Consider the following 12578-nt stretch of genomic DNA (forward strand, 5'->3'; position numbering starts at 1 on the left):
ACTGTTGCAGCAAGATTGCCAAAGAAGCAGCAGGTTGCACATACTTCATGGCTTATAACATTGAGTGAATGAACCCCAACTCGCAGTCATGCCAATGACCCTTTAGACAGAAGCAGATAGTATTTAAAAGTTTAAATGACCTGCCTGACTTCATAGAGACCTGGCCAGTCAAAGTAAACACCAATAAAAACCAAATAAATGGATAAGAAGAGAGCCAGTATTTAGAATTGGTTCCTAAAAGGAGAATATTCTCCCACTGTTGCCTGGCACGTCAGAAGCGATCATTTCATTGGCTGGCCCAGCAAGAAGGGTAAACAACTCCTCTGGAAAAATTTATCATCTTGGGAGCCGTGCAGAGATGTCCCCAGCTTTTGGAATTCCACCAGGTGTTGACTGCAGTTTTCAAAACGGTGTCCCAGTGACCTGGAAACGCTCAGGTTCAGGATCACCTAAATAGCCTGGCTGGCTAATAGATCTTTTCTCTCAGTAAGGGACCTGGTGTCAGCCTGGAAGACAAGAAGAAGAGAGGATGAAGGAGAGGGAACCAGGAGAAAGCACCCCAAGACCACGTGCCAGCTCGGGAGTAAATGAGGAAAATGAGGGAAGGCGTGGGTGACTCTAATCCTGCCGCCTCAGCTGCCGTGGGTGACCCACGGACGGAATGCTCCTTTGCTAACAAACAAGGAGGGTGTTGTTATCACAATACCTAATGAGCGCTCATTATAAGCGGGTAGGGCAAAATGTGTGGTCTGATTGGTGGCCCTCAAAACAATTATGTCGACATCTCATAGCTTAAAGATAGGGCTCTGGGGTTTCCCAACCCTGCACCCCTAAAAAACAGAAAGATTTTCATACACATCAGTGTTGCATGAATCTCTATGACTCCCTTCACGGATTTCCAAGATCCCCACCTTGAGTGACTCCATACTGACACATCCTTCCCTTTTTGTTTTGAAGTAGTAAGTTTCCTTTGCCCTCGAGGGAAAGGGAAGGGGAAGAGGGTTTAATAGCCTCTTTCTTCCTTTTTGTTTGTTTTGTTTTGTTTTTCTTCTTTCCTTTTTCGTTTCTTTCTCTTTGGCGACACTGAAAAGCAGGCCCAGTTGAATTAGGAAAACCCTCCCAATTGACTAAAAGTCTCATCAGATTCATGGGCAGGAAAACAACTCTCAAAGAAAACACCAGGGAAGAGGAAGTGTGGATGCCACGCGGCCCTGAAACGCAAGGGCCAGTGGAGGAGTGTAATTATCCCCGGCTGCAGTTCCAGGGGGGCTAGATGCTGACACTCCTCAGCTTGAGCAGAGCGCCCTGGAATCTGAGCGGCTATTGAAACAGTCCCATTGCAGGTCTCTGGTCCTCCTCAAAGTGCTGGCAGCAAACTCATAGCAAGGCCCACCTGGGTACTCGTGGCACTGACCCATAGGGCAGAGAGCCACATGCCGAGTCATCGATTCCTCCAAAGCTGAGCCAAGAGCTACAGGGTTAGGCCACCCTGTTTGTCTTTTACTACCTTGAACAAAACACTATAGAGAGCAGAGGGGCCGGACCGGAGTGCCACAGGCTGATGCTTCAATGATACTTTTAAACTTTAATACGTCTTTATTAAGATGAGCAATAAGCTTTCAACTCGCTGATTTGTAGTAATGGACTCAGAGGTCACCTGGTTTACTTGAGGCATTTTACAGATGTGGAGAGGTGACATGTTTTGCTGAAGTCACCCAGCTGGCCAAACCAGTAGCAAACCAAGTCTCTTGGTCATCTGCCCTCTAACGTATCCTGGTACAGTGATCTTTTCATCCCCTGCCACCTCAGGATGGCTCCCTAGGACATCATCTTTTTAACCACTCTTTTTTTTTTTTTTCAGAATTCATTCTTTTGAAATAAAATAATGTCTGGTGACAACGATTTCAGGCATCCCTGTGACAGAGTGGGCTGGTTTGAGGGTAAACCCAACACCATCTCAGCTAAGGATGTTCTGCATGATGCTGGAAAACACAAGATCAAGTCAGTGCGTTGTTTGTGGATGGACATCTCTAGAAACTCAGTTCTTTGAATTGCTGCCCAGAAACGGTACCAGCTAGCCACAGCTGAGTCATGCTTTCATTGGAAGATGCAGGCAGATTTGCAAAGGTTGTTGCTGCTCTAGTCCTGTCCCACTGGGCTAGTACACGACATAGAATTTTTCTACATGGATTTTTCTACTAGACATCCGAACCTAAATAATACCAGAGTGTATATTCGTATTCACAGAATCCTTTTTGAGCCCCAGATGAACATATGTAAGGATACTTTAAAAAAAAATCTGTAAAATTAAAAGCTATACAATCAAAGCTGGGCACTAGTCTTTTAAAATAAATTTGGTCTTCCTTAGCAGATATTAACATAACTATTTTAAAAACACCAGTGACATAAAGCAAATTATATTCTGCACTGCTACATCCTCCCCTCCCCCCACGCAGGTGATTCTTTGAGGTCAAGGTCCTGGCTTTGTTCCTACCTGACCTTCAGTCTAGCCTGGTCCAATAGCTGAAGTGTAACAGGTTATAAATGTTCCTTGGAAGAGCGAATGAGTGAAGCAACAGCTTAAAAATCTGGAGTTCTCTTCTGTGATTGGGAGGACAAACCCATAACTTGGGTCAAAAATAAAATGAAATAATCTGAAGATTCACGTCTTTATGTAACCCAAATACACACCACATTGTGTCGATTATATGTAGACCCTTCCTAAACTTAGATCTAGGTGCTTTATTTTTTATTTCTTTATTTCTTTATTTTTGGCTAAGGTTGATTTTCTGAGATGGCGAGTGTTGGCCACAATACAGAAAGGATTTGATCACAGTAAGTGTGACATTAAGTTACTCAAGAATATTTTGAAGTGGCTGGGAAGATGCCTCCATGGCTAAGAGCGCTCACTGTTTTTTGTAAAGGACCTGTGTTGGGTTCCCTGTGCTCACATGGAAGTTCCTGACCATCTGAAAGTCCAGTTACAGGGGCTCTGATGTCCTCTTCTGACCTCCATGGATACCAGGCACACATGCAGAGCAAAACTCTCATACACAGATAAAATTAAAACACGTAAATCTTTTTAAAAAAGATTTTTGCAACTGGGCAGTGGTGACTTCAATCCCAGCACTGAAGAGTCAGAGACTGGAGGATCTTTGTGAGTTCAAAGCCAGCCTGGCCTACAGACAGCTAGTTCCAGGAAAGCCAGAGTTACAGAAAGAAACTCTGTCTCAAAAAACAAACTTCCCATTTTTATTTTTTAATTTTTTTTTTTTTTTTAGCCAGGTCTGGTGACACACCAGGCTACTAACACAGATGGATTATAAATTCAAGGCCAACCTAGACCACTTAGTAAGACCCAGTCTCAAATGAACAAACAAACAAATAATTACTTAATTTAAAAAAGAGAGCTGGGAATTGTCTAGCATCTATGAGGCTCTAGGCTCAATCCTCAGTTACATAAAGAAGAAAAATTCTGCACGGGCTGTGGTGGCACATGCCTTTAATCCCAGCACTTGGGAGGAAGAGGCCAGTGGATCTCTGTGAGTTAGAGGCCAGCCTGGTCTACCTAGGGAAATCCAGGATAGCCAAGGCTACACAAGAAACCCTGTCTGGAAAAACCAAAAAAGAAAAGAAAAGAAAAAAAACCTATGTGTACTGTTGTTGTTTTTCTAATTATCTAAATACCAGGTAAATACTTATTTACCCTTTCTGGGCCTCTTTTTCCATATGAGAGAAGTGAACTTAATCATTTACCTTAAGGGACATCCACAGGACACATGAACTTGAGCCACTGTGTTCATACCTATCGCTGATCACAGAAGCTGTACTTAAGGTTCATTTTTACTTTCTGTTTCTTCTACTGGAACCATGCCATTTTAAATGAATACTACAGAGGAAAAACAGACGTGACTCATGAATCAGATGTTCTTTGGAACCTTAATCTCTTGCTTACTTCATTTATCTCATGAAAGAAACAAACCAAAGAAGGAAAGACCAAGACAAGAGTGGACAAAAAGTCGCTCAAAGGAGCGCTTGGTTAATTTCTAGAAACCTCATCAGCAAGCTCTGTGGTCAGCTAGTTCAGTGTCCTTTACAGGGTTTGTGACATGGTTGGAGCGTGGTTTGTAATATGCTCCTGTAGTTTATTTCCCTAGCATTTCTACTTAAGCGTCTCAGAGTAGGAAGCATCTTGTAAAAGCCTCTAAGCTCTGTTCTGTTCTGGGAGGGACTATGATCTATTGAAAAACAAGCCAACTTCATTCTGGGCCTTGAAGCTTAACAGTGTCATTTACGGCGTGACCGCCGTAAATGACCAGAAACATTCCAGAGTTCATGACTGTTGTGTAACAACAACACTTCAAGGGTGGCTGCAGGCACGAGGCACAGCACGCCCAGTGTGCAGTGAATGCGGAGTAACCACTCCCCTGGAATGTGGCCTTGCTCAAAGGCAGTCAGGCCTTCTCTCCATCCCCACCAGTCAAGCGTGCTGGGGATGGGAACAGGCCAGACTGGAGGGATGACTCTATTTTCAGGGAATGACAAATTGATTGCGCTGATTGGGTGAGAGTCGTTCCCTGCCCCCTGCTCTGGTTCCAGGTACAACCTGTAGGGAGGGTTTTCTTAGTAGTGACTGATAGGAGGAAGTGCCACTCCACGACCTGCTACTGAAGAGAGAAGAGGACATCAACCAAAGGTTGACTAGACAACTCTCCTCCCCACATCCCTACAGCCACCAGGTTGAAGGAGAGGACATTCCATTCCACTGAGAAGAAGAAGAAGGAGACAAGATGGCAACTCTAAATTACATGTGCAATAGCCCAAGAGGCTTATAAACATTTAGGGAGTTGATTGTTATTTTCATTCCTGACTGGTGTGCTGCTGCAAATAACAATTCCATAAACTGCAAAGCCCCGACTGGAGTGCTGAGCGCGTGCATTTGTGATTGCGATCTGCAGTGAACGATGGATACACACGATGAGTGAATCTGAACTGTTCTCCAGCATGGAAGTTGATGTGTGAGCTTGGAACAGGCCTGGGTCTGGGAATCGAGCTTCTAGACTTAACTGAAGAAAAGTGCACACGATCAGTGGAAGGATCAAGAAATGGCAGTCCCCAGTAGCTGGGGGTGGGGGTGGGGAGTGAGGCACAGGGTTTCAGTTTTGTAAGACGAAAAAGATCTGTTGCACAACCGAGTGCCTCCAGTTGACTCCCCTGCGCCACACACTCACCCGTGCTGAAGATGGTACCTTCTGTATGGTTTTTTATCACGAGGAAGGGAGGTCACAGATGTAGCTCACTTGGTAGAAGGCTTGTCTAACACTCACTGAGCCCTGGCTTTCATTCCCAGCACCACGTACAGTGGGTGTGGTCATAGATACCTAGAATCCCAGCACTTGGGGGAGCAGCAAGAGTTCAAGACCTCTCCTGGCTACATTGCTAACAAGTTTGAGGATGGCCCAAGATACGTGAGACTTGGCCTCAAAAGGAGAAAAGGAAAAGAAGAGAAAAGAAAAGACAGACAGATAGTCATGGCACTACAGAATTTATCCCCAGTGTCTAAAACCTAATAGGTATCTGTGCTCCCTACCGGCCTTTGCCTTTTTGGCTCACCATCAGTACCTACCAAGGAGTCAAGCACAGACTATTGTTAGGCCACCCGGAAGTCATTGTGGCCACTCTTTGGGCTTCTCAGAACCACAGAGCTCTTGAAGTTAGTGTTCTGTGCTCTGTTTAATGATATATTTCTCCTCATTCCAAGGTGACGAGAGGTAGAGTGAACTCCCCAAAAGCTATGCTTGGCTGACCTGAGGACTAAAGTTTGTCTAGGCCAAAGAGGCAAGATTTAGGCCCTCTCTGTTCCCCTCTGCTCTATCAACCCTTCCCTGTCCTCAACACCCTCTCCCCTCACATGCGCCATCAAAGGGACTCTCCCTCTCTAACCACCAGGGTCTCCAGTGGTGAACAAAGACGATGACAAAAGAGGTGATGCGGTTTCTGCACAGCAAGAAAAACAGAAAAGCTTTCAAATAGTCCTTAGAAGGGAGAAAAAACACACACACACACACAAAAAACCCAACCAAGTACGGAAGGAAGTCTGTGCATGTTGAACAGACTTTTTTTTTTTTTTTCTCTCTCTTCTAAGTCTTCCAGAAGACTTGCTGTTTTGGAGAAGGCCCTCATCAGAGCTCAGGGTAGTGCCTATCCTAGCAAGACTCACTTCCATCCCTCCACTTTCACACTCATTTCTCTGATGTGAATTGAGCTTCAGATCTAGATTTATGAGGTCGGTCCTTCCTTCCTTCCTTCCTTCCTTCCTTCCTTCCTTCCTTCCTTCCTTCCTTCCCTCCCTCCTTCCTTCCTTCTGTACTTGGTTCCATGCTTTCCTTCCTTTCTTCTTTCCCTCACTCCTTCCTTCTTTCCTTTCCAGCCAACCTTTTTAAGAGCACATAATTCTTTAGGATACAGATGAGCAATATGTTTTATTACTACCGTCAAGTTGGAGGATGGGCTGAAACAGCTGTATCCTATCTTCGATGGGCTGGTTTGCTTCAGATAATGTAAGTTTTAGTCTGGGACCCATGTGTAGGTTAAAACTGGAGGAGACAAAAACTACCAATTTGAGGCAATACACCTATAAATTGTCTAGGGTTTCTGTTGGTTGCAAAAGCTGTGTAGCAGGTGGCTGTGTAAAAAATCTTCACAGGGCCCCTAGAAAGAATTGTACCTATTGAGATTTCATGCCTAAGAACAAAACATTGACCAGACCACTCCTTCACCTTCATCTCTGCCTCCAGGTACATGGGTTAACTCCATATGGGGAACATTTAAGACAGAGAGCATACCACCTTGAATTCAGGAGCAACAGAGGCTTCTTCTGGGAGCCTGAAATAGGCAAGTGTTCATTTTTGTGTCTTCTGTCCTGTGTGGAGAACATCCAGGTCCCACACTCTAAAGTGGAAGGATTTTTGTTTGTTTGTTTGTTTTGTTTTGTTTTGTTTTTAGAGACAGGGTTTCTCTGCATAGCCTTGGCTGTCCTGGTTTGCTTTGTAGACCAGGCTGACCTCGAACTCACAGCAACCCACCAGCCTCTGCCTCCCTGAGGCTGGCATTAAAGGCCCGTGCCACTATGCCCAGTGAAAGGAGCTTTTGAAGCCTTTTTTTTTTTTAAACAGCAAATGCCCATCCAGTGCCTGCCTCTGAGTAGCTGAAGCATGCTCTGAGGGGTGGGTTAAGTTCATACCTCATTTCCCTCTCTGAAACACAGTCGATCTGAGGCTGACTTAGAAGCCAGACACCTACCTATCTCCAAAAGCAACAGACATGGGAACTGCCTGTGGCACCTCACAGGGGACCTGCCATCCCCAGAATGACCGAAGAGCTGGGTTCAAAATAATAGCGGACCTCAGCGGGCTGCGCTTCTCCAGGGGTCTCGGTCTCTTCCTTCCTAACACGACTTAATACACAAGGACCTGGGCAAGCTTAGCACACAAGGACCTGCCAAGCTTCCGACAACGCAAAAGGCGGTACTGTAGTTCTATAAAGCCCTCCTCTTTGGCAAGCCTGCCCGAAGTTCAAACTACAGCAGCCACGACTTTGGGTCTTGCCAAGCTGGCAATAGGAGCAACGTCTAATCTGCTGACAATTGAGCAGAGTCTGTTTCCAGTTTCAGCACAAAGTTGTTAGGTATCTTGGGTGTCTCCTGTGAAACTTTTCCAATCTCTGGGCTGGGGAGACTCCAAGCCCAACACCATCCGTGTCCTTCATGAAAAGCCCTGGGAGGGAAGCTCACTGCCTCAAAGCTTCCCACTAGCAAAGGCAAGATCCCTATGGGGGATCAAACCCTCGGCCTCATCGGCCGGTGGACAGAAGAACATTCACAGGATGGTTATTAAAAACAAACAGGTGCATTAGGGGTGGACGAATCCTTTGATTATCCACCCTGCCGCCTGCACGGGTTAGTAGTTCTTGGGTCATCTGGGTCAAATGTCCCCTCGGCCTAGTTTTCCTTGTCCCTAGGTCACTAGAGAGGCACCTGCCTCCTTCAGCCTGCCACATAGATGAGGGTGTGCTCATGGAGGGAGAACGCTCGCCAATGGAGTGGACAGAAACCACATCCACACAAGGGAGCTTGGGATTGGGTGGCCACCTGCTTCCCACCTCCAAGCTGAGTGTGGGCTACGTCTAGAAATGTCAACATGGTGGCAACCCCTCCCCCCACAACTCATGGGACAGCTGGCTGTGGCATCTGGTCCTGCCCATTTTCCACAACACAAGGCCTGCCTGGTGGCTCCGGGAGCGCTTCCTCTCATATCCCTAGTCATGCAGCAGGCTCACACTGGTAAAACCGGTCCACTTCCGGGTGCTCCCTGTATCACTAGCTATGCAAAGGGGTGGAGGAGGGAAGGCTGCTATGATTGGCATCTCCCTTGCTACACCTGAGTCCAAACGTGCTCACGGAAGGGTCATCTGTCGGCTGTCAACACAGAAGGGACTTGGGGCAGGGCCACCGTGGATTTTTGGGAGCACACCACCAGGAAGGACAAGGAACTTCAGTCACGTCACTCCCAGCAAAACACAGGAACAGGCTGAAGGCCCCAGGAGCTCCTTTGTATCCTCGGTCTTTTTTTTACCTCTCTGCCCTCGCTCCTTGGCTTCCCCCCCTTGGGTGCTGCTTGGCTATCACCTGCCTGTCGTGTCAGCAGGTTGGAGAGATGACCGGGCATGTTTTTGGCGATCGGGGTGGTAAAGTGGCCCATAGCATTGTCAGTGCTGGAGGCAATCACAATGAAACTGAACAGTCAAGTAGAAAACAGTGTCCGCCCACAGGCCCCGCCGAGCCAAGTGCTGCAGCGGAGGTTAGGGGCTAGGGCTGCTCAGGCCAGCCTCCCTGCCTCAGCTTGTGCTTCAGTAATAACTGGAAGAGCGATTGCTTTTTCACTCACCGTTTTTCAACGGTTTATTCATAAAGCAATTTTTCACTTTTCACTTATTTTCAGCCCCTTTCACATCTATCTGCTCACAGTTTCTGTCTTGCCTTAACCTTTCCCTCCTCCTCCCTCTCTCAGCTCAATTTTTCTTTATTCCCCTTTTTAAACTTTGAACCGTTAGAGTGGTATTGAGGCCTCAATGGCCTCCTAACCGAAATGTTTCCTTTCAACATCTCTTTGGGGTCTCCTTATGCTGGGTTCTCGTGTTCTTCCGCCGCTGTCAGTGTTTCTGCCCCCTGATCTTTTTTTTTGTGGCAACAAAACTTAAATCTTTTCCCCTTGTCTTTTAAAGATGACTTTGTTTAAAAAAATAAATAAATAAAAGAAGGGGTTGGGGGGGGGAGACAAAGGAGGAGAAACAAAAACTGATTAAGTTAGACACTCTAGAATTCTGGTACCAGAGTGTGTGTAGCAGGAGTTTGAAGCATAACACATTATCTCAGTTAAAAGAATGTAGGTTTCTTTCAGGTCAACGTAGAAGAGTGCATAGTTCTCACAAATCAGCAGACCCTCAGCTTGCTGTCTTTGCCAGAGTATCTGGCTCACACCAGTTTGCCCCTCATTGCCATGTCTCTCCTCTCTCTGACCTCCATGCTGCCTACCACAGCAACCAACAGGGACAACAGGAATGGCGCCTCGTCCTGAGGATCAGAAAATGGAAGCCCAGGCAGGTTCTAGGATTTTCTTGAGGGGATGGGCAGACCTAAGATTAGAGCTAGAGTCCTTATTCTGGGTCCACAGCGTGTCCCACGAGTAGGAACTTGAACTCAGTTTCTCCCTTGAATATATTCCTAAACTATGGGCCCAAGACACCTGGAAGAAAGAGTTAGGTGACAGCATTATTGATCTGCAGTGGATGGGTGTCTCAGGATTGGTCTATCAGGTCACTCGTACCAAAACTGGGTGAGAAACATGTACACAGAAGATGCTGCTGTCCCATAGGCAAGTTCCTTTGCCTGTGTGGATGGGAACTTGTAGTCAGGGCCATTGTACTGATACTGATGGGAGAGGAGAGGGCAGAGGCCGCTCTTCTTCCCAAGTAAGTACTGCTAGAGAACCCACTTGGCTGGGGCTTTCTCTAATGGTGCCAGGTGAAGGCATCATTTCATTGTCCTTCGCAATTCCCGGGAACTGCAACATGGGATTTATTTTCTTTTTTCCTCACAGTATTATGGACTCTTTCTCAGAGTTAGGCAGGCTTTCCTTATACATACTACATTTCCAAGGAGATCTCAGGAAGGTTAAAGAAGCTAAAGTTCTCCACCAAAGCCTTGTATGTGCCTCGGTTTAGGGCTACAGCTGCACATGGACTTGACAAAGGCTGGGACTTGGGCATAGAAGGACTTGCCCGCGCATCTTGGGCTGAGCTTGTGCTTCCAAGCCGGGTGACTCTTAAGCCCTGTCAGCAGGAGGGCTCGGGGAGAAGCCCAGTGTGTTGTAAACCTCAGAGGTAGTTAGTCTCCTCAGTTTAAACCAGTGGTTCTCACCTTCCTAATGCTGCAACCCTTTAACACCTCATGCTGTGGTGGCCTGCAACCATAAAAGTATTTCCTCGCTACTTCATAACTGTAATTTTGCTACTCTTATGAATCGTAATGTAAAGGTCTGATATACAGCGACCCCCAGCCTGGGAACCTCTGGCTTAAACTCCTCGGCTTTGGGGGAGTTTTCTTTCCTTTTCACTGCTCCTCCCTCAGAGCGGAGAGCAGCTGATTCCCGTTATCCCCAGGTGAGGCTTGCTGAGGCCCAAAGATCCGGTGCTTTCCTACCATTTCACGAAAACACACTTTGTTAGCACTCTGAAGAATTTCTTACCAAAACTGCCCAATGGTGCTTATCTGTCACTTCCTCTCTCTTTCTCGATAGGGCAGAGGAAAACTAAAAGATGACTATGTCACACTTGTGCTGAATAACACCTTCTGTCTTAAATACAGAAAGAGGGAAATGTAGACACGGCCAACTCTTGACTCAGCACTTGGCAAGACTGGAAGGGAGCACACAAGGAGAAGGTTCGTTAGTTTATAGCGTTCTGAGAAGCTGGGCCACAGTGGAGAATATTTGCATAAATCTGGTTAAAAATAACCTTCTGGAATCTTGCTGCAGTTTTCGTCTGAATCACACCGATTAGGGCTGTATTGAAATTAAAATCACTTCTCGCTTATTTAAGAAGCTGTCAGCAGTACTTTGAACACTTGGACTTAGGGGGCTCTGAGGTCTTGAAAGGAGGTGTGATGGGAGGCTTCTCCCTGGGTTCAGAGACTTCAGTCATCACACAGCCGGAAGTGGATTTCAAGAGGTAGCTAATGCTCAGAGTGGGCTGGCTGAAGGTGATGAAATGGACATGTTATGGGTGAAGATCTCCCCCTGGTTCCTCAGATGAAAAAAACCGTGAACCATCTGCTGGATTAGTTCAGTGAGCACCTTGTAGCTTTCCTCTTACTCATCATTTCTTTCAGCTGCCGCTCCATGCTCCAGCCTTCCTTTCTGCACAGAACTCCCTGAAGGCCTGGTCTTATGTTAGAAAGTCTCCTCTGAGTACCTCAAATTCCTCCCTCAGTCCTGGCCCTTTCTTGTTATTATTATTTTTTTTAACAGAGTCTCACTATATAACCCCAATTGGCCTAGAACTCCCTATGTAGAGGAGACTGGTCTTGAACTCAGAGATATCTGCCTGCCTCCACCTCCAAAGTACTGGGATTAAAAGTGTGCTACCACACCTGGCATCATCTTTTAGAGAACACACATACACACACATGCATACACACACACACACACACACACACACACACACACACACAGAGATCGAGAGAGAATGACAATGACTTCATTTATACCAATTTATGAGACACGAATTGATTTCATTTCCCCCAAGGAAAAACCATCAAGAAATTTGCTCATAAACTTCTGTGATGCAGCATATATAGCCTACCTATGATAGGAAACATTTCTGCATCGGTTTTATGTTAGGGAAATTTTCAAAAAGTGGTGCCTCCTTCAGACTGCTTTGCCACTGAGGACTGGGACCCCTAAATCTAACAACAATATGGACTCTGACATATTTTCTTGGGCTCCTGGTGGGTCTTATCTTTCCATCCAAGGCCATTCACAAGTGTTCCTGAGATGGGCAACTCTCAAGAAAACAAGACATGAGCTACCAATTCAAGAACTATGATTTATGTTAGTAATTGTTACACCCAGGTCTTACGAAGACTTAAAAAAATTACTACCGCAATGGTTCTGCAGAAATTAGTCATGTAACCAGTACTACTTGGCACCTTAGGGTAATAGGGTTCTGTTTTTCTTAACTGCACAGTTGTATGTTGGCAGGATTTCGAATTCTTGGCATAAGATGTTTAAGCAAATTTAAAGAAACACAGAGAGCAAAAGAAAACATAAAGCAGTCTTGAGTGTCTAAATGTAAGAAGGGACATCATTTTCTCAACATCCAGTTAGCATGGACCCATGAACTTGGTAACGGTGAAATGGAAGGCATAAAAAGCACTTGTAAAGGGCTTTTAGATCGTTCTCCAGCGAGCACTGACACTTACTTATACCCATCTCCTATTTTTTAACCTACCAAAAGGAAAC

The sequence above is a fragment of the Meriones unguiculatus genome, chromosome 20 (genome assembly GCF_030254825.1).
Source record: "Meriones unguiculatus strain TT.TT164.6M chromosome 20, Bangor_MerUng_6.1, whole genome shotgun sequence".
Taxonomy (NCBI): domain Eukaryota; kingdom Metazoa; phylum Chordata; class Mammalia; order Rodentia; family Muridae; genus Meriones; species Meriones unguiculatus.